Source organism: Lactuca sativa, chromosome 1 (assembly GCF_002870075.4).
Source record: "Lactuca sativa cultivar Salinas chromosome 1, Lsat_Salinas_v11, whole genome shotgun sequence".
Lineage (NCBI taxonomy): Eukaryota > Viridiplantae > Streptophyta > Magnoliopsida > Asterales > Asteraceae > Lactuca > Lactuca sativa.
In genome coordinates, this window is record NC_056623.2 from 186,440,134 (window position 1) to 186,460,993 (window position 20,860).

Below are 20,860 nucleotides of genomic sequence, written 5' to 3' on the forward strand. Positions count from 1 at the left end.
CTAGGCGTGGGTGCAAATGAGTTGGACAAACCTAATAAACAAAAAACACCAAAAAAAGTTAATATATAGTTAACATAAACCATTGTTAACAACTAGGCGTAAAGAAATTGGATGACTATATTCCCAAATTACCCTTGCCAGGTCTCCAAGCAATGCAAATTGATATCTCGTATAACAGTTTTGAGTCCAACTCCATCAGCATGTGCTTTTGAGTGAATTCCTTGGGATAAACCTTCCATATACACTCTGTTATACCTTTCCTTTTTGAACAAAACACCATAGCGAGACTCCAAATATGTAATAATAATCGATCGATAGAGTTTCTACATAAGTTGCAGGTGATCAAAAATGGCGGAAATCAGGAAATGTAAATTGTACCTTTAGCGAGATTAGGGTAAAGCCAACACGAATTAGAGCCATCATTACCTGTGGGATACCAAGGGGAAGTTGATCGCCTCTATCCATCTGCCAAAAAAGTGAATCGTCTTCCCGTAAGTTTTCGGCGCTTTCTCCCGATCTTGCCGCTCAACCGGACCAGGGACGCCGGTAAGGAAAAGGACGCCGCTCTTCACCTCATACTCGTGGATGTGCCACATTGGCTTTTCTGAGTTTGGCAAGGTTAAGAACAGTTTTTATGTTATGATGTTTTCAACTCCTATTAACCGGGCATCGACGACTGGACGATCGTAGATCAAGCACTGTCTCATATCCTCGTTTTGATGGCGACGGAGACGGCGACATAAATGGAAGGGGGATATCAGAGCAAAAAATAGAGAGACAGGGGAGGCGGGAGAGAAAAGAGTCGAATGAGTGTTTAAAAAAGCCCTAGAAATTATCCCAATGATTTTCTGATATATGAATTGTTAAGGTATACAACATAGATGGTATCGTGATTAGGGTTTGCAGAGAAAAAGGAAGAATAGAACGAAGGGGATCTTGAAGCGGGGTATTAAAAATTTTAAGAATTTTGAGGGGATTTCATTCCCCCCTTTCAAGAACGCGTGTTTTAGTAAAAATCATAAAGCGACAATCACAGAGGACACACGTTTTAGATAAAGTGCCCTCCGTGTTTTTTTTTTTTTTACATTAGACACTAATGTAAGGGCACGCAATAATGCGTGACCTAAATCCTCAAATTTTTTGAAGAGATGACACGTTTTTATTGTCACTCTCTTTTGCGTAACATAAATCAGTGAGTGTCGTGATTTGCGCGTCGTAAAAGGGTCTTTTTCTTGTAGTGGAGATTGGTAAGTTGTGATGTTTTGGATAAAATAAAGACCAGCTAAGAACAATAGTGAGAAGTGTTTAACTTGAAAAGATTCCGCACTATCTCTTGAATATTTGGCAAGAGAGTCTTATATCTCAAGAGGACAGTGGGAGTCTAAAAGATTCTCAAATAGTTTCAAGAACTAATCAAGAGTTTTGTTAATCACTAGCCCACGACTTGAGGTTTTTAACTTATCGTGTTGACATATTCTTATTTATGTGTCTATTCCAGTTAAAAGTTGATTATGCTTGTGAGTTCTATGAGTTCTCAATTGTTTGCATAACAACCTGGAAGCAATGGTGGGCATTGTGCTACCAGGTGGCAGGAAATTAAGATTGAACAAGTTTAGTCTATATGAATTTGGATTTGTCACTAACCTTGTCTTGTGATTATGGTTATGACAAATTCACATGGATAGGAACACATACACCATAAAAGTCTAAGTGTCATAATGTTTCTCTTCGATTCATGAAAATGATGGTAAGGAAACTCTTTCACTAAGTAGATTTTGAGTAGATAGCATTTGTGAGAATGACAAAAAGGTTTAAACATTATGATTACGACATCCCTCTTCATAATTGTTTAGACACACAAGTGAGCTATCTAACGAAAGCTGTATGATTTTGATAAAGTCTTATCAAAGCAATTGCATATCAGAAATCTGCACTTTGGTAAGAAAGTCAATAAAGTGTTGGTTTCTAAAAGTCCAGCGGATCTCTGGATACATGTCAAAGCTAGTGGGTGCATAAGTGTTATGCTAGTAAGCTAATAATCATTATGCTAGTGGGAGCATGATTATTATGTTAAGTGTTGCAAGTCAGCAAATTAATTATAGAAAACAAAAGTTTCAATTCGCCTTGAAAAAACTGTTTTGCTATAATTAAGGGAGAGGATTTTATACTTCACTCCAATTCTACAAGTTTAGATTGATATTTTAATCTACTTTAGTCAAGAATATATATGAATGTTATGCTGGAATGGTTCAACATAAGGAAATTTTATATATGTTAGCTTAGATTGAGAATTTAATCTACTTTAGTCAAGAATATAAATGAATGTTATGTTGGAATGGTTCAACATAAGGAAATTCTATATATGTTGCGTTCTCAAAATTCGATTATGATTACGACATCGCTCTTCATAGTTCGAATTATGAGAACATGGCAAATAAAAATTTTATAGCATGAATCGTGTCCCATATGCTTCGGATATAGGATCAATTGCATGTACTATAATATTCATCCATTCTAAATTTTCCTAACGCTTAGGGCATTAAGAAGAGAAAAGGGATTAGAACTGGATATGACTAAAATGATTAAGCAATTGTCGAGGACAGTTTGAGGTTTACCAAAGATTGGTTACTCATGGATAATTGGAAAATTGTCGAGGACAGTTTGAGGTATACAAAACAAACAACTAATAGGAAAATTAGGGATTTTCTTGATTTAACTATCCATATTATTCAATACATATATTCTCATGCATTTCACACTTTTATAAGAAAATAAGGGATTTTCTTGGAAAACATACACTCAATTTGGAATGGAATACAAACTTTCTAAACTACTTATGAACTCACCAACTTAATTGTTGACACTTTCTCTTTGAAATAACTTGTATTCTCAGGGAACCGCTAAGCAGGTTTGGAAATCAACTTTTGGGGATTAACGCGCTGGCGTTAATTACTTCTTTTGAAAGATGTTTATGCTTTTATCTTTTGGGCATGTAATGAATACAATGATGTAAACATTTTAAAAACCTTTATATATGTATGGTGGTGTGTACTTTCCTTTCTATGAACTGTTATGATACTGAATATGACGTCCTCCGCCCTCGAACGTTTCTGCCGTTCTGGTTTGGGGGTGTGACAGATTGGTATCAGAGCATCGTTTATAGTGAATTAAGTATATCAAAACCATTTTTGGTATACAACTATAAACTCAAATGGGAAAAAACACTCTCAGAAGAGTCATACTTTTGAAATTAAATTTATTTAGTTTTTGTAAAGTAAGCATGCATTCATTTCGTACTAATAACAGTTTCACATCGGACCATTTTAGAAGTATTATAAATAAGTTGTGCAGTGCAGGTACGCCTTGGGACATGTAATCGGAACTGGGAAGGATATAGCCTGATCAACTATATTTGTCTGAGAGCCGACTAACGTGTGCCGAGGAGTGTCTACAGTGGACATCAAATGTAAAACTTACCAAAAACATATCGTTAAATAATACTAAGGGAGTATTTGAGTATCAACAACCATTAAACTTAAGGGTAAATTTCATGTACTCTAGCTTATAGTAAATTCTTAACCCTAATCTCGTACAGACTCAATGGCTGGATTCCACCACCCCAATGACCCCTACTACCCCAACCAAGGTAATGGAGGATGGATCGAAGAAGATCCCGAAGAAGACGAAGAACCTATAGATTTGGATGAAGGAGATGACTGTGGTACAGATTCAGAGCCAGAGGTTATCAATCTACCAGCCCCACAACCTCCCGTCCATGTGAGGAACTTCCAAGGACCCACTCCTATGTGGGGGAGTCACCTCCACCATTAGAGCCAACAACAAAGCTTACGCCCTCCTTACGGCATGTGCCGAGACTTTTATGATGTCAGGGGCAGGGGATCGGCGGACCGAGCACTTCCGGTCATGGTTGGCAAGCTAGCCAACCAGTGCTATCAATCCGGAGTTCAAGCCAACCGGATCCGCAAAATCAACGTAGAAGTGCAGGTTCACACTTCTGACATTCGTAGGCTGGATGGGATTCAGGACCATGCCCAACTCCAAACTGAGGCATTTCAGGCACAAATGATTGCAGCCCTAGCCGAATTAAGGGAACAACAAGCCGCTTTTGATAGGCGTCTAATGGAGGCGAAGCAATTGAATGCGGAGTCAAGCTCCAAGCGCAACCTACGTCGCAAGTAGTGCTTGCCAAAATTTCAAATTTTGTTATAAATTAGGACTTCAGATAAAAGTATTACTTTCTTTAAACTTTCTGTAATCGGAGACCATTAGAAAGGTCAAAAAAAAATTTCTAAACTCGGATGTAACACAACTATATGTTTAAAATATATAGGGAAAACCTCTTTTCTGTTTTGATTATGTGCAGTTCGTCCAATTCATAAGTACATCTATTCAAACTTCATTTATAAATCAGACTCAGAACCCTGTGTTGGCCAAACTAAATCCTTAAACTATTAAAGAAAGTTAACTCAATATCATTCAACTTGCAATCACCAAAACTTATAATCTCTCATTTTCTTTTGGCAGCGCGATGCCTCCTCGTCCAAACCTGAGGCCCAAATCGGGCACGGCGCCACCACCACCTCCACCACCAACGTATGATCCGGCCATGGTCCAGGCGGCTATCACAGCAGCAGCAACAGCAGCTCTCTCACCAATAAACTCCAATGCAAATGGAGGTACAGGAAGCAGCACGAACCATTCAAATCATGGCATCGGCCGTGGTCAAGTGAGGGAGTGTACCTACAAGGAGTTCTCCAACTCAAAGCCAAAGACTTATAATGGCATGGGAGGAGTCTTTGCACTAATGCAATGGTTCGAAAAGACCGAAACAGTCTTCGAGATCTGCTTGTGCCAAGAAACAAGCAAGGTCAAGTTCGCTGCTTGCACCTTCATAGATCGAGCCCTCACTTGGTGGAAAAGCCATGTGAATTTGGTGACGCTCACTGTTGCCAACGCCATGAGTTGGGAAGATCTGAAGGTTCTACTACTGGAAGAATACTGCCCAAGGGGAGAAGTGCAAAAGCTTCAGCAGGAGCTCTGGAATCTGAAAATGACTGGGTCTGATCTAGTCACCTACACAGCTAGGTTCAACGACCTCGTTGCATTGTGCCCTACCATGGTCAACCCAAAATCAAAGAAGGTTGAAAGGTACATTTGGGGGTTGTCACCCCAGATTCACGGGCATGTCCTAGCTTCCAACCATATCACCTACAACAATGCTAAACGAATGGCTCAGCGACTCATCGACCACAGGGTAAAACAGGGTACCATTGCAACTACCGCCAATCCATCTAAGGAGGCATAGGGCCAGAATAGGCCTTGGAACAAGAGAATGGGGCAAACCCTACAGGAGAACCCCAAGAAACAACAAGTAGTAGCGATCCACGCTATTACTATACCTACCAATACCACCCCCACAAGCTCATACAATGGAAAACTTCCGAAATGCAACCAATGCAACTTCCACCACCACGGTCTCTGCCGTGACCTTCAATGCACCAGGTGTAATAAGAAGGGACATACAACCCGCTATTGCAAAGAGCCAACCCAACAACCCACCCCCACTACTAATACCGGAGTAAGCCGCACCTGCTTTGAGTGCGGAGACACCGGGCACTACCGCAGGGACTGCCCGAAGGCAAACAACAGGAATACCGGCGGAAGGGGCCGAGTATTCGCAATGGGACAAGATGAAGCCGTTGCGGACCGCACTATTGTTACGGGTACGTTTCTTCTCGATAACTCGTATGCATGCATTTTGTTTGATAGTGGAGTGGAGAGAAGTTTTGTGAGTCACAATTTTAAAGGCCTACTAAAGCCATTACCACAATCATTAAGTGAACCGTTTATAGTAGAAATGGCCAACGGTAAAACCGAAGGCACCAAGGAGATATACTTAAACTGTACTCCAACTCTAAACGATAATCCCTTTACAATCAGCCTTATGCCAGTCTCGATTAAGAGTTTCGATTTCATCATTGGCATGGATTGGCTGAGTTCTCATCATGCCGACATTTTATGTTACGATAAGGCCGTTCACCTTAATCTGCCAACCGACAAAACTTTCATTGTCTTGGGCGACAAACCCAGTACCACTCTTCATATCATCTCATGTATCCAAGCTCAGAGGTGCCTACACAAAGAGTGTCACGCGTTTTTGGCACATGTTGTAGATGTGAAACGCGAAGTCCAGGACGTCAAGAATGTGCCCGTATGCGATTTTCCCGACGTTTTTCCCGAGGACCTTCCGGGAATACCACCCACGAGACAAGTCGAGTTCAGAATCGATCTGGTTGCCGGAGCTACCCCAGTAGCCAAAGCACCCTATCGATTAGCCCCGGCAGAGATGCAGGAGCTATCCAGCCAACTGAATGAGCTACTTGGAAAAGGATTCATCAGGCCGAGCTTCTCGCCATGGGGAGCACCCGTCTTGTTCGTGAAAAAGAAGGATGGATCATTCAGGATGTGCATCGACTACCGAGAACTCAACAAACTTACCATCAAGAACCGATACCCCTACCCCGAATCGACGACTTATTCGACCAACTCCAAGGAGCCAACTACTTCTCCAAGATCGATCTGAGGTCGGGATATCACCAGCTGCGAGTCCTGGAGAGCGATGTTCCCAAGACGGCCTTCCGAACGAGATACGGACATTACGAGTTCGTAGTGATGCCATTCGGACTAACCAATGCCCCGGCCGTATTCATGGATCTAATGAATCGGGTATGTCGTCCATTCTTGGATAAATTTGTGATCGTATTCATAGACGATATACTCATTTATTCAAAGAATAAAGAAGAGCATAGTCAACATCTGAGACAAGTCTTAGAGACGTTATGGACTGAGAGACTCTATGCAAAATTCTCAAAGTGTGAGTTTTGGATTAGAAAAGTGGACTTCCTCGGTCACGTAGTCAGCAAGGAAGGAATCCACGTGGACCCATCAAAAATCAAGGCTATCAAAAACTGGTCTGTCTTAACTACTCCAACAGAGATTCACCAATTTCTAGGTCTTGCTAGCTATTATCGAAGGTTCATTCAGAATTTCTCCAGCATCGCAAAACCTCTTACTGCTTTAACCCAGAAAGGTGTGACCTACAACTGGGGAGAAAAGCAAGATGCTGCATTTCAGACTTTGAAACAGGCCCTTTGCAGTGCACCCATCCTTTCTGTTCCAGAGGGGACCGAAGATTTTGTGGTGTATTGCGACGCTTCGAAGCAAGGACTGGGCTGTGTGCTAATGCATAGGGGAAAGGTTATTGCATATGCCTCACGACAACTGAAAACGCATGAGGTCAATTACACCACTCATGACTTAGAACTTGGAGCGGTGGTCTTCGCTCTTAAAATCTGGAGGCACTACCTATACGGTACCAAGTGCACTATCTTTACAGACCACTAGAGCCTCCAACACATCTTCGACCAGAAAGAGTTAAACATGAGATAGCGACGTTGGGTCGAATTGCTCAACGACTACGAATGTGAGATTTGCTATCATCCGGGAAAGGAAAACGTCGTGGCTGATGCCCTTAGTCGTAAGGAGTACTCTGGCCGAAGAGTGAAGTCATTAGCCATGTCGATCCATTCGCACCTGTCAGCACAAGTCAAGGAAGCTCAAATAGAGGCCTTGAAACCCGAAAACGTGACAGGTGAGATCCTTAGAGGAATGGACAAGAACTTAGAAATCAAGAGTGACGGAGCACGCTACTTCATGAACCGAATCTGGACACCCAAGTTTGCTGGATTCAGAGAGGTAGTTATGAGCGAGGCACACAAGACTCCATACTCCGTACACCCAGGGTCAGACAAGATGTATCTAGATCTCAAGCAACTCTACTGGTGGCCAAACATGAAAGCGGAGATTGCTACCTATGTGAGCAAGTGTTTGACTTGCGCCAAGATAAAAATAGAACACCAGAAACCCTCAGGCCTACTCCAACAACCTGAAATACCTGAGTGGAAATGGGAGCAGATTTCCATGGAATTTATAACGAAACTGCCCAAAACTCAGGGTGGCCAAGATACTATTTGGGTTATCGTCGACAGACTAACCAAGTCCGCTCATTTCTTACCGATCAAGGAAACTGATAAGATGGAAAAACTATCAAGAACCTACATCCGGGAGATCGTACGACTTCATGGAGTGCCGATGTCCATCATCTCAGATAGAGACAGCAGATTCACTTCCAGATTCTGGCAATCATTGCAAAAATCCATGGGAACAAGGTTGGATATGAGTACAGCATACCACCCACAAACTGATGGACAGAGTGAGAGATGTAACAACCCGTCATTTCAGGTCATTGAAAATCGAATCTTGTAACCTCTTGGAAAAAGTAATTGGGATACCATCGAAAAATGAAGTATTCAAAAGCTCTGGTTGGAGTACGCTATGTAGTAGATATCGTCTTAAGATTTCCAAGCATATAAAGAACACTAAAATCCGAGTTATAACGAAGAAGTTATGACCATTCTAAGTTTTCCGACAAAAACCGGCAATACGAAGTTACGTAAAAACGCAAAGTTTCAATAAAATACTTTTTGACCTTAGGTGTCTAAATGAAAGTCATAGATATCGTTAAACTGCAAAAGTACATAAAAAGAACGCCCAAATCCGACTTCGTAAATTGAATTTATGATTTTTTTTTCAAGTTCGGCTTAGCAGCAGGCAGCTAAAAACCTGAATCGGAGATCGAGCGACTTTTGGCTCGACAATGGTAATTCAGCGGTAAAAAGTCTAGCAAAAACCGACGTCAGATAAAGAAGTTATGAATTTCTAAAGAAATTCCTTAAACACGACCTTTTAAAAATAAATAATAAAAATAATTTCGGAATTTGCCGATGGAATCTAAACGAAAGTTGTAGATCTTAGTCTCACCTACGCGTGGATATAAAGAACGTCGAAAACGGAGTTCGTATGAAGGAGATATGAATTTTTGAAGTTTAATAAATAATTAATATATATTTTTAATTTGAAAGTCTTGGTAATATCCAAAGAGGAGTCAGCAGATAGGACCGAGGTACGCCCTGCGTACCCTCGTACGCCCCTCGTACTCAAATCAAGGGCCTCGGTTCGTCCACGTCACCCCCTATGCGAGCTATGCCCCGTCCCATCCGAGTTTCGGGGCAGTCGAGGACTCGGTCATGCATGACGCACGGGTACGCCCCGCTTACGCCCGTATGCCCCGCGTACCGAGGCCTCTCAGCCCCTATAAAAGGGATGCGAGGGTTCCAGGAAAACTTGCTCATTTCCTCTTGTTTCTCTTGCGTTTTGCCTCGTTTTCCATGCCCGTGCTAACCTGAAGCCCTGGTCATTTTGCCCAAGTCCCGAAGATCGTTTTTACTCCCGAGATTCCCGAGAAAAATCCGTTTCCCCAGACGAAATTCTGCCCGGTTTCCATCTCGCTTTCTTCAAACCTTCAGGTGAGTTCATACCCCTACAAACACATTTTTAAATACATTTTAAATGCTTTTTATACTCTTTTAAGGGGGGGGGGGGGGAATACAAGTAAACATATGGTTATTATCGTGTATTTCATAAAGTTTCACTCTACTCGTTTTTATCAAATGAATCACTTGTGATTCACTACTACTATGTGAAAACTCTTGTCACATTTTGCATGCACTAGATTTATACAAAGTATTTAGCAATTCCAAAGCATCCTTCGTTGCTAAACCGTTTTAATACATTTTAAAAACTTATGATTTATGCATTGTCGAACATTGTGAAAAAGGATAAACTTTGCATACAAAACTACTACTTTAATACAGACTTAGTTGAGAATCCGTGAGACGTGTACATCTTCAAATAATACCTTTTTGCTAAAAGGTAGCGCTTCAAGTCCTGTCTATAACCAGAGTCTCCCGTTCGGAGAACGTGTCAAATGTGTATAGATCTATACGGGAGGTCATGATCCCGCGCCCTGACCGTTAGCTACAGTCCGTCATTTGGGGTGACAGTTTGTCATAGCGCTACGACGCCTGAAGAACGTCGCTACAGGCATATTATGTTTAGTATGGTTATAGAACTCATCGGATATACAATTATTATAGTACTTCTGATTGATGAATGAGTAGTTATTAAAACTATTCTTCATCTAACAAACTGAATTTGTCTAATAGGTTTTATTATATAAATCTATGCTCCAACCCCCCTAAGGCATGTCTTTTGCTTTCGGTTTTTAGTCTGGGACATTAGGCTAACTATCACTTTAGGAAAATATGGGATTTTCCCGGTATACAAAACAAACAACTAATAGGAAAATTAGGGATTTTCTTGATTTAACTATCCATATTATTCAATACATATATTCTCATGCATTTCACACTTTTATAAGAAAATAAGGGATTTTCTTGGAAAACATACACTCAATTTGGAATGGCATACAAACTTTCTAAACTACTTATGAACTCACCAACATAATTGTTGACACTTTCTCTTTGAAATAACTTGTATTCTCAGGGAACCGCTAAGCAGGTTTGGAAATCAACTTTTGGGGATTAACGCGCTGGCGTTAATTACTTCTTTTGAAAGATGTTTATGCTTTTATCTTTTGGGCATGTAATGAATACAATGATGTAAACATTTTAAAAACCTTTATATATGCATGGTGGTATGTACTTTCCTTTCTATGAACTGTTATGATACTGAATATGACGTCCTCCGCCCCCGAACGTTTCCGCCGTTCTGGTTTGGGGGTGTGACAATATGTAAATATAGTGTGCACACTTGGAGTATGGCATAGCTATTGTTTAGAGAAACATGGTATGCATGCTTGGAGCATGGCATCACTACTATTTTAATTCAAGTATTAAGTTGATTAATCGAAACATGAATAATGAGTAATCAATATGGTGCTTAAATAAAAGGTGTTTTTATTTACACTCAAAGTGTTGGGGCCATATAAGATTAGTATTATTCTTGTGTTTCACTTTGCATGTTTTGACTTCCAGCATAATTATGTTATGGTATATATCATATTATTCAAACCATCCACAATCAGTCATATGTTGGAAGTAGATATGAATCAAGACTGTCATGAATTTGGCTTGTATGATTTGTCTAGAGTACTCATAAGAGTTGTGTATTGGATTCAACCCATGCTCACTTGCATCACTTCGAGTGATCGTGAGACGGTAATATCATATAAATCTTCAAACCTAGAGATACGAGTTGTTGACTATGAGTTGGTTATTCATTGATTGTACGAAAACGCATTGGTAACTCGATGTTATAAAACGTGCCTTTGTGAATAATTCAACAAGTAGTTAGTACAAGCATATCAGTCGAAGTTTATCTCTTCATTCTAGAAGTAGAAGCGATATCTGGGCCCCTCGATGATTTGGTTTTGAACTATGTACCGGGCCCGGTCAGAACCTAATTGATGTGTTCAATTTAGTTCTATGTCGAAACAAATCAAAGATCGAGAAACAAATGTTGGACAATAAGTAAGACCATGTTCCATGTGTTTATCTGACTGATATCATGAGAACAGAGGATTATATGATCACTTATCTTAAATGGCGTATCATCATCATCTCAGTTCCGAGAGATTTTGAAAGAGCTACGATTGCTAGTTGGATTTTGAAGTCATATTTGCAACTATAGTTATTACACTTATCCAAGTGGGAGACTGTTGGATATAGTGTCTAAGTCCATAACTTTATTTGGTATGTACTTGACCCGACCCAGCATGGTCCATTTAGGTTGCATGGCATTGCAATACTTGGATAGACAAAATGAGAGAAAGTACACTTGTGATTATTAATATATTATAAGTTCTAATATATTAATAATAGTATTATTTAATTAGTCTTGATCAAATATTAATTTAAGTATTAATTTGGTGATCAAGTTGAAAGTAATTAAATATATGGGGTTGATTATGAGAATCATCTAAACTTTTATAGTGGATTAAATGATCCATGGTTTATGGGTTATGGGTATAACTATTTGGAGCTCCATGGATAGTCCATGGGAGTTACAAATCCTTGGGCCATGAGAATGGAAGAGTCATGACAATTATGAGTCTTCATGATGAAACCTTAATTATGACACCACTATAAAAGGGACCCCATGGCTAGGAAAATCGGGCACTAGAGTATTCTTGTGAGGGCATAGCCGATTTTGACGTGTAGAAGTATTCTCTCTAGTTATTCCAAGGTTGTAGTGTTGTGTGAAGAATTTGAGACACAACATTTGGGGTGCTAGGCTCACAAAGTCTTGAAGGAATCTAAGCAACAACAAGGTATGCATTTCTACTAGGTTTTTATGTATTATGTATTCCCCATGCCATGCTAGTTAGGAAATAACCTTGAAATAGAAATTTGCATGTATATAGAGAAAACATAGATTCAAGGTTATTAGGGTTGCATGTATACTTAGGAAGTGTTAGAATGCTCAAAACCCATCACCTTTATCACCCGGGGAAGGACAACGTGGTGGCCGATGCTCTCAGCCGCAAGGCAGTCGCGGCTCCGATCAAGGATTTTTGTGTGAGGATGAAAATGATTACCCCATTATTAGAGTAGATTCAAGAGGATCAAATTAAGGCTATGAAAGAAGAGCACCGGAAGACCGAGCGCAATGTGGGTCAATTGGCTTCCTTTGATTATGATAGCCAAGGGTTATTGACCCTTCATCAGAGGGTGTGGGTTCCATACTAGGGTGTTGTGTGGTAGATTTTGATGGAAGAGGCACACATGTCGGGATTCTCTATTTATACTGGAGCGACAAAGATGTATAGAGATCTCCGACCTAATTATTGGTGGCCTTGTACGAAGAAGGATGTGGCATGGTATGTGGAGAGGTGCTTGACTTACAGGAAATTCAATGCCGAGCATCAGTGACCCCACGAAAAATGGAGTTGTTGGATATTTCCTTTTAGAAATGAGAAGAGATTACGATGGATTTTATCACTGAATTTCCTCGAACAATGCACAAACTGGATTCAATAAGGGTCATCGTGGATCGATTTCCAAGAGCACACATTTTATCCCGATTCCATGATAGTATCTTTGCGGAGAAGTTGGCAGAAATCTATATTCGGGAGGTTTTGGCACGCTATGGGGTGCCGGTTTCTGTGGTCTTGGATACAGATGTTCGATTTACTTCCAGGTTTTGGAAGAGGTTCCATGAGGAGTTGGGTACTCGCCTACATTTCAACACAACTTTTCACCCACAGACGGAAGGTCAGAGTGAGCGGACCATCCAGACCTTGGAGGATATGTTGTGGGCATGCATTCTGGCTTTCAGCTGTAGTTGGGATACGTATCTTCCTTTAGCGGAATTTTTTGTCTAACAACAGTTATCATGCTAGCATCGATCGACCTCCTTTTGAGACGCTCTACGGGAGGAAGTGTAGGACCCCGATATGTTGGGATGAGGTCGGTTAACGAGTCATGAGGAGTATCGAGGTGATACTCAAGACGACCGAGATGATTCAGCGGGTCCGTGGTAGACTTCAGACAGCACAGAGTCAGCAGAAAAGCTATGCAGATAGACACCGACCAAACTTGGAGTTCTAGGTCAGAGATATGGTACTTCTGAAGGTGTCACCATGGAAAGTTGTCATCCGGTTCAGCAAGTAGGGCAAGCTAGGCCCCATGTATATTGGTCTTCTCAAGGTTGAAGCCTGGGTGGGCATGGTGGTGTATCATTTGGATCTCCCGGGAAACTCAGTCTGATTCACATTACTTTTCACGACTCTCAGCTGCGGAAGTATTTGGTTGATGATTCTGCAGTGGTTCCATTGGAGGATATTCAGGTGGATGACGACCTGAACTATTTAACGAACCGATAGTGATCCTTGACCGAAAGACGAAAACCTTGAGGAACAAGGTTGTGGGATTGGTGAAGGTGTAGTGGAAGCACCTGAAGTGTTCTGAGTGGACATGGGAGCCTGAAGAAGAGATAGGGGAGCATTACTTACTGTTATTTGCGACAGCAGGCTTCCAGGACGAAGTCAGCATCAAGTGGGGGAGAATTGTAATGCCCGAATTTCCATGTAAAACTTTTGCAATTATTTTTATTATTTGACTAGACCGGAGTATGTTGGGAGTACAAAAGGTATGCATCATGTACTCCCATGCAATCGCGAAGTGGGGGTGTCCCCTAAGTACGTTGGGCATACCCATGCGTATGCGGGACGTGAGCAAGACAGGGGCAAACCCTAATTTTTTTGGGTTTACCCCTTATTTAAGCTCATTAAGTCGCTCAACCTCTTCTCCTTATCCATCCCTCGTTGCCTTTTTAAGCTAATCTCGAAACCCTAGCTATCTTAAGAGATCTTGTATTTACAAAGAGTTTTTAGGTGTTCTTTTGTGATCTTGAAGAAGAAGGAGGCTTGAGGAGAAGCATTAGACAAGAAGGAGCTTGTAGATCCAAAAGTTGTTAATCATTTCTAGCTCATTGGAGGTATAAATTATGAAGCTTGTTCATTCTAAGTCTAGATGTAAGTTTGAGGAAGAACTTAGCATCTTTTGGTCCTATAACTTGGTCTCATGGAGTGTGGACTACTCCGGACCATTTGAATTTTCCTTTTGTGCTCTTAGGGGTGCATGAAGTCATAAAAATCGAATCTTGTAGGTTAGAACTCAACCATACATGAGTTGGAGACCACTTAAGGGAGATAGAAGGCTTAATTCATGGTTTGAGTTCCATTAAGTCATGCAAAAGCTTAAAGTTTGCAACTTTATGGCTTAATACACTTTAATGACCTTGGATCAGAATTTGGATGTCAAAAGATTAATGGGTTAAGACAATTCAAGAAGGTTAGTTGTCCAAACAGTTATGAGTACGATGCACGTATTGGGCTAGTGCCTCATTTCCAGATACACGATAGCGACGTACACCGGGCGTACAAGTCAAGTACGTCGTATGTACGTCCTTCTATGAACCTTGGGCGTTTTGGGCTCGGAATTAGATGGGATTTTGTCTTGTTTGAGTTTGGGCCTTAGGTTTTATTGTGGTGACAGGTCATTAGCGGGCTTAAGGCCATCAGGGAGCTCTTGGACCCATGTTGTGCCTTACGGTCCTTTTTAGTTGGACTTAGAATGCCTTTTGGGTTAATTTGAATTTGGGCCTTGGTGGGTTAGGCCCAATAAGGCAAGGGCTAAGCAACCTTTTTAAGGTTTGGACTCTCGGGTTGGATTATTGGCCTAATTTCTAATTAGGGTTTTATACTTGTGATTTAGGGAGAGAATTTTGCAAATCAGCAACTCGAGTGTGATTTGATACCTATAGTCTAAGGTGAGTTTCCTTCACTATATCCATGAGTCAAAGGCACCAATGCCATCCCACTAGATTGTGTTTCGAGTATGATTATTGTCTTCGTGAAAGTTACCTATTATGCATGTATTTGTTTGATATCTTTGTGATTCTTATTGTTATGATTATATGTGTTAGTGGTAGGGTGAAATAGACCCAATATCGGTTGAAAGATACTGAAGGGGGTGAAATAGACCCAGTACCGGTTGAAAGATACTGAAGGGGGTGAAATAGACCCAATACCGGTTGAAGATATCGAAGGGTCAACCCATGGTCAAAGTGAAAGTCAACGGTCAAGGTCAACAGTCCATGTTGACCCAACTCGTCGAGTGCAGCTCACTGAATTGTTGAGTCCTTCCAGAACTCGAGAAATTGTGAAAACCCTAGTTGAGTCACCGACTTCCCCGCCAACTCGTCGAGTCCATGCGACGTCCAAATGTCGGGAAAAACCCTAACTAACTCGTCGACACTTCTCACTGACTCGCCGAGTCCATGCAGAACTAATACAGTCAATCTTCATCCAACTCGTTGAGTTGGCCAAGAAACTCATCGACCACCTTCAATCCATTACTCATTCAGACGTTTTTAAGCTGCCCCAAAGCTCCAAATTGCAGATCTAACCTCCTAGGGCATGGTTTCCACGTAAAGTTGCAAACTTTACGTACATGCAAGGTCCTAAATGCAAAAACTAAGATAAAGGAGAGGATTTAGCCAAATAGAAGGGCCATTGCTTGATAAGTTCTGTAACCTTATAACTCTAAGGACATAGAGGAGTCCAAATCTGGATTTACAACTCTAGATCTTACCCAACACCCGAAATGCTCCACAAATATACTAAAAATGCCCTTAAATCGTAGAAAACGGGATCTAATGCTAGAGTGATCAAGGTAACAGCTTGTTACCTTCAAATGGATGCCCAAATGTCGTAGATGCTGGATCTACAAGCTCCTTCCCATTCAAAGCTTCTCAACCTTCCAACTTCTTCAACAAAATACACCAAAAACACTCTTTTAGTCTCACAAGCTCATGGAAACCTTCTCAACAAAATACAACAAACCTTCTCAACCTTCCAACAAATAATAGCTAGGGTTTCTTCTCTGGGTAATGAAGTGGTAAGGGAGGCCACAAGGGGTAGATTAAGTCCTTTATATAGGGTGGAAACCCTAAAAATTAGGGTTTCATTTTCCAGCTCCTACTCGTCGAGTCGGGATCCTCCAACTCGTTGAGTAGACCTCATAAATCACGCGGCCTGATCCACTTCTAAACGACAATTTAGGGGTAACCGACTCATCGAGTAGGTCTAAGAATATGAATTTAAGCATTTAAATTTTATACATGGGAGTTGGGATGTTACAATTCTCCCCCACTTGAACTAGAGTTCATCCTCGAAGTATGTTGTGGTAAATAACTCAGGGTAATGCTCCCGTATCTCTGCCTCCGACTCCCACGTCCACTCGGATCCCATCTGGTGCTGCCACTATACCTTTACCTAAGGTACTTCCTTGTTCCATAGAGCCTTTACCTTCCTCTCAAGAATGGCCACTGGCCTCTCCATGTCATTCAGGCGCTCATCGACCTGAATATGATCTAGTGACATTACTGCATCCTCATCCAGGATGCACTTGCGCAACTGTGACACCTGGAAAGTGTTGTCGACCTGACTAAGCTCCTCTGGGAGATCCAGTCTATTGCCACCTTGCCAACCCTAGCAACGATCCTGAATGGCCCAATGTATCGAGGAACCGATTTCCACCTCTTCCTGAAGGGAATAACACCCTTCCAGGTTGAGACATTCAGTAAAACCATGTCTTCCACCTGGAATTCCAGCTCAGATCGGTGCTTGTTGGCATAACTCTTCTGGCGATTCTGAGTGGTTTGCAGCTATTGCTTGATCTTTTGAATCCTCTTGGTAGTCTGTAGAACTACCTCTGTCTGTCCCATCACCCTGTGTACAACCTAACCCCAACAAACTGGGGTGCAACATCTCCTTCCTTGCAACAACTTATATGGTGGAGCACCAATACTGGAATGAATGATGTTGTTGTAGGAGAACTCTGCAAGGGGTAGGTAGGAGTCCCAACTCCCACCAAAATCAATAACACATGCTCTCAACATATCCTCGAGAGTCTGTATGTTCCGGTCACTGTGGTCGTCTTTCTGCGGATGACAGGTTGTACTAAAGTGCAGCCGCATGCCTAGTTCCTCGTGGAACTTCTGCCAGAAACAGGAGGTGAACCGAACATCACAGTCTAAGACAATAGAGACTGGCACCCCTTGGCGAGCAACGAGCTCGCGGATATACAAGTCGTCTAGCTTCTCAACTGATGAACTCTCCCATATCACTAAAAAGTGGGCGTTATTGGTCAATCGATCCATTACGACACAAATAGTATTGAAGCCCTTCGCCGTCCTCGGTAGCTTAGAGACATCATCCATTGTGATCTGCTCCCATTTCCATATTGGGAATCTCCAGAGGCTGCAGCTAACCATGCCGCCTATGATGCTCGGCCTTGACCATCTGGCAGGTCAAGCATCTCTCAACATACCATGCAATCTCCCTCTTCATGTACGACCACCAGTAACTCAATCGCAGATCCCTGTGCATCTTGATGGCTCCCAGGTGAATAGAGAAGCGAGACTTATGAGCCTCCTCGAAAAAAATCTATCTGACCCCACCAGACAATGGAACCCATACCCGACCATAATGGGTCAATAATCCCCGACTATCCTGCACAAACCGGGTGTTCTCACCCTAATCTTCTCAAGCTTCCAATTCTCCTGACGAACACACTCATCCTGAGCTTACCTGATCAAGCTCATAAGTGGAGAATCCACAAATATCCTCATACATGTCAGTGGAGTAGAAGATCCAGTTGACTTGCATCTCAAAGCGTCCGCAACCACTTTCACTTTACCTGGGTGGTAAAGGATCTCACAATCGTAGTCCTTGACTACATCCAACCACCTATGCTGTCTCATGTTCATGTTTGGCTGATCCAAGATGTGTCTAAAACTCTTGTGGTCTGTCTATATGGTACAGAGGACCCTACAAAGGTAATGTCTCAAAATCTTGAGAGCGAATACCACTGATCCTAACTCCAAATCATGATTAGGGTATCTCGTCTCGTGCGGCTTCATCTGCCATGAAGCATAGGCTATCACCCATCCTCTCTGCATGAGGACCGCTACCAGTCCCGTGATGGATGCATCACAAAAAACTACAAAATCCTCAACTCCCTCTGGGAGAGTCAAGAATGGAGCCTCGCAAAGTCGCTGCCTGAGGGTCTCAAATGCCCTTTACTGTTCAGGTCCCTACCGGAAATCCACCCATTCCTCATCAGACGAGTGAAAGTTACTGTAATCTTGGATAAATCATGTATGAATCTCCGGTAGTACCCTACCAATCCCAAGAAGCTCCTGATATCCGAGGGTGATTTCGGAACTTCCCACTGCATAAGCGCCTTGATTTTGGCCGGATCGATCAAAATCCCCTCCTGGTTAACGAGGTGTCCAAGGAACTGAACCTCTCGTAACCAAAACTCGCACTTCAAAAACTTGGCATTTAGTCGTTCTCACCTCAAAACTCCCAATAGCTCTTGAAGATGCTCCTCATGCTGCTCTCGGGTCTTGGACTACTCCTAAGATTTCGTCTGTGAACATAATGACCGAGCAATCAAGCATCGGTCTGCAGACCCGATTCATCAGGTGCATAAATACCGCCGATGCATTGGTGAGCCTAAACAGCATCACCATGAACTCGTAATGTGCATAACGAGTCCGAAACGCGGTCTTCTCCATGTCCTCCTCCTTAACCCTGACCTAATGGTACCCGGACCTCAGGTCTATCCTGGAGAACCAAGGTGCTCCCTGCAACTGATCAAAAATATCATCTATCCTCGGGAGTGAATAACAGTTCTTCACCATCAACTTGTTCAATTCCCAGTAGTCAATGCACATATGCTGTGAACCATCCTTCTTCCTGACGAAGAGAATCGACGCTCCCCATGGAGAACTGCTCGGACAAATGAACTGCTTGCCCAACAGTTCCGACAGCTGTGAGGACAGCTCCTGCATCTATGGTGGTGCCAACCGGTACGGTGCCTTGGCGATAGGGGCCGTACCTGGCACTGGGTGGATCCTAAATTCGACCTGCCTCTCCGGAGGCACTCCGAGTAACTCCTCCAGGAAGACGTCAGCAAACTCCCTGACCACTATAACCTCTGAAATTGAAATCTGATCCCTGACCCGCATATCCACCACATATGCTAAATAACCCGCACACCCGTGCTGAATGAACTATCGAGCCCTGGCAGTTGAACAAAACCCTGATCCCAATCTGGTGCCCTCGCCGTGGACAACCAGTTCTACCCCACTTGGGGTTCGAACTACCACTCAGTGAACCTCGCAGTCGATCATGGAACTGAAACGACTAAGCCAGTCCATAACGAAGATCTGCAACACGCAACCCCGATAGCCGGAAGAAGCAGAAATCTCGTGTTCGTTGGCGATAAAGACTCACAACGGAGACTCTAGCTCTCCTACTGGGAAACTGAACTCCCTACTGAATGACTGAGAGACAAACGACTGACTTGCCCCCGAGTCAAATAATACCAAAGCAAGTAAAGAGCTCACTAAGAACGTACCTAATCATAGGTACAAACATATAAGCATAAAACTGATATAATCAGTAAGATAGGGGATAGAAACATAGTAGCAACCACGTCTAGTGTTGCCCTGGCCTCCTCTTCTATAAGCTGGAAGGCACGTCCCTGATTCCTCGGGGTCGCTACTCTACAATGACGCCCGTCAGTAATCCTCAATGTAGCCGGTGCTGGATGCCTGCGCCGACCTGGCAGCGAGCTGTGGACAGTTGGTCTTTACATGACAAGCCTGATGACAGTGGTAGCACATCCTCATATCCTGAACCGGGGCTTTCTGGCGACAATCCTTCACAAAATGCCCCTCCCTGCCGCATTTGCGGCACACACTGCTCGATCTGCAAAACCTCGAGTGACCCTTCCTGCAGTTGCCACAAGTGCGGCCCAACTGTCCTCCCGTCCTGGAATCAGTGGTCTTAGAACCCTTTGGTGCCGAATGTAACTGCGTTAGGGCCTGCGTCTTCTCTCTCAGCTGTAACTCAATCTCAAGCTCCCATAGCCTAGCGGCCTCCTGTAACTCCAACAAAGTATCACATCACCGGGTAGCAACAAACTGATGGATGTCATTCTTGAGCATGCTCAGATAACGTGTCATTTGAGCCTGCTCAGAAGCAAACTCCGAGCATAACATCTCCCTCTGCGTGCATATACGGTTGATCTCCATCACTGTCTCAATACCCTGTCTTAGATCCAAAAACTCTTGTGCCAACAGCTCCCGCTCGACTTGCGGAATGTATCATGTGCGTAACATATCCCTGAACTGCTTCCAAGTAATCACAACTTTCTGACCATTAGTATAAGACCCAGTCATCAACCTCCACCAGTCCTTTGCCCCGGACCTCACCAGGTTCAAGGCACATCTGACCTTCTGGTCAGTAGGACATGAGCACGTGAAGAAACAACCCTCCACG

The 20,860-nt window shown here is 42.6% G+C and overlaps 1 pseudogene; it reads right to left on the minus strand.

Moving 5' to 3' along the window:
- Nucleotides 1-18,175, minus strand: LOC128128235 (oil body-associated protein 1A-like; annotated as a pseudogene).
- Nucleotides 18,176-20,860: the final 2,685 nt, after the last annotated feature.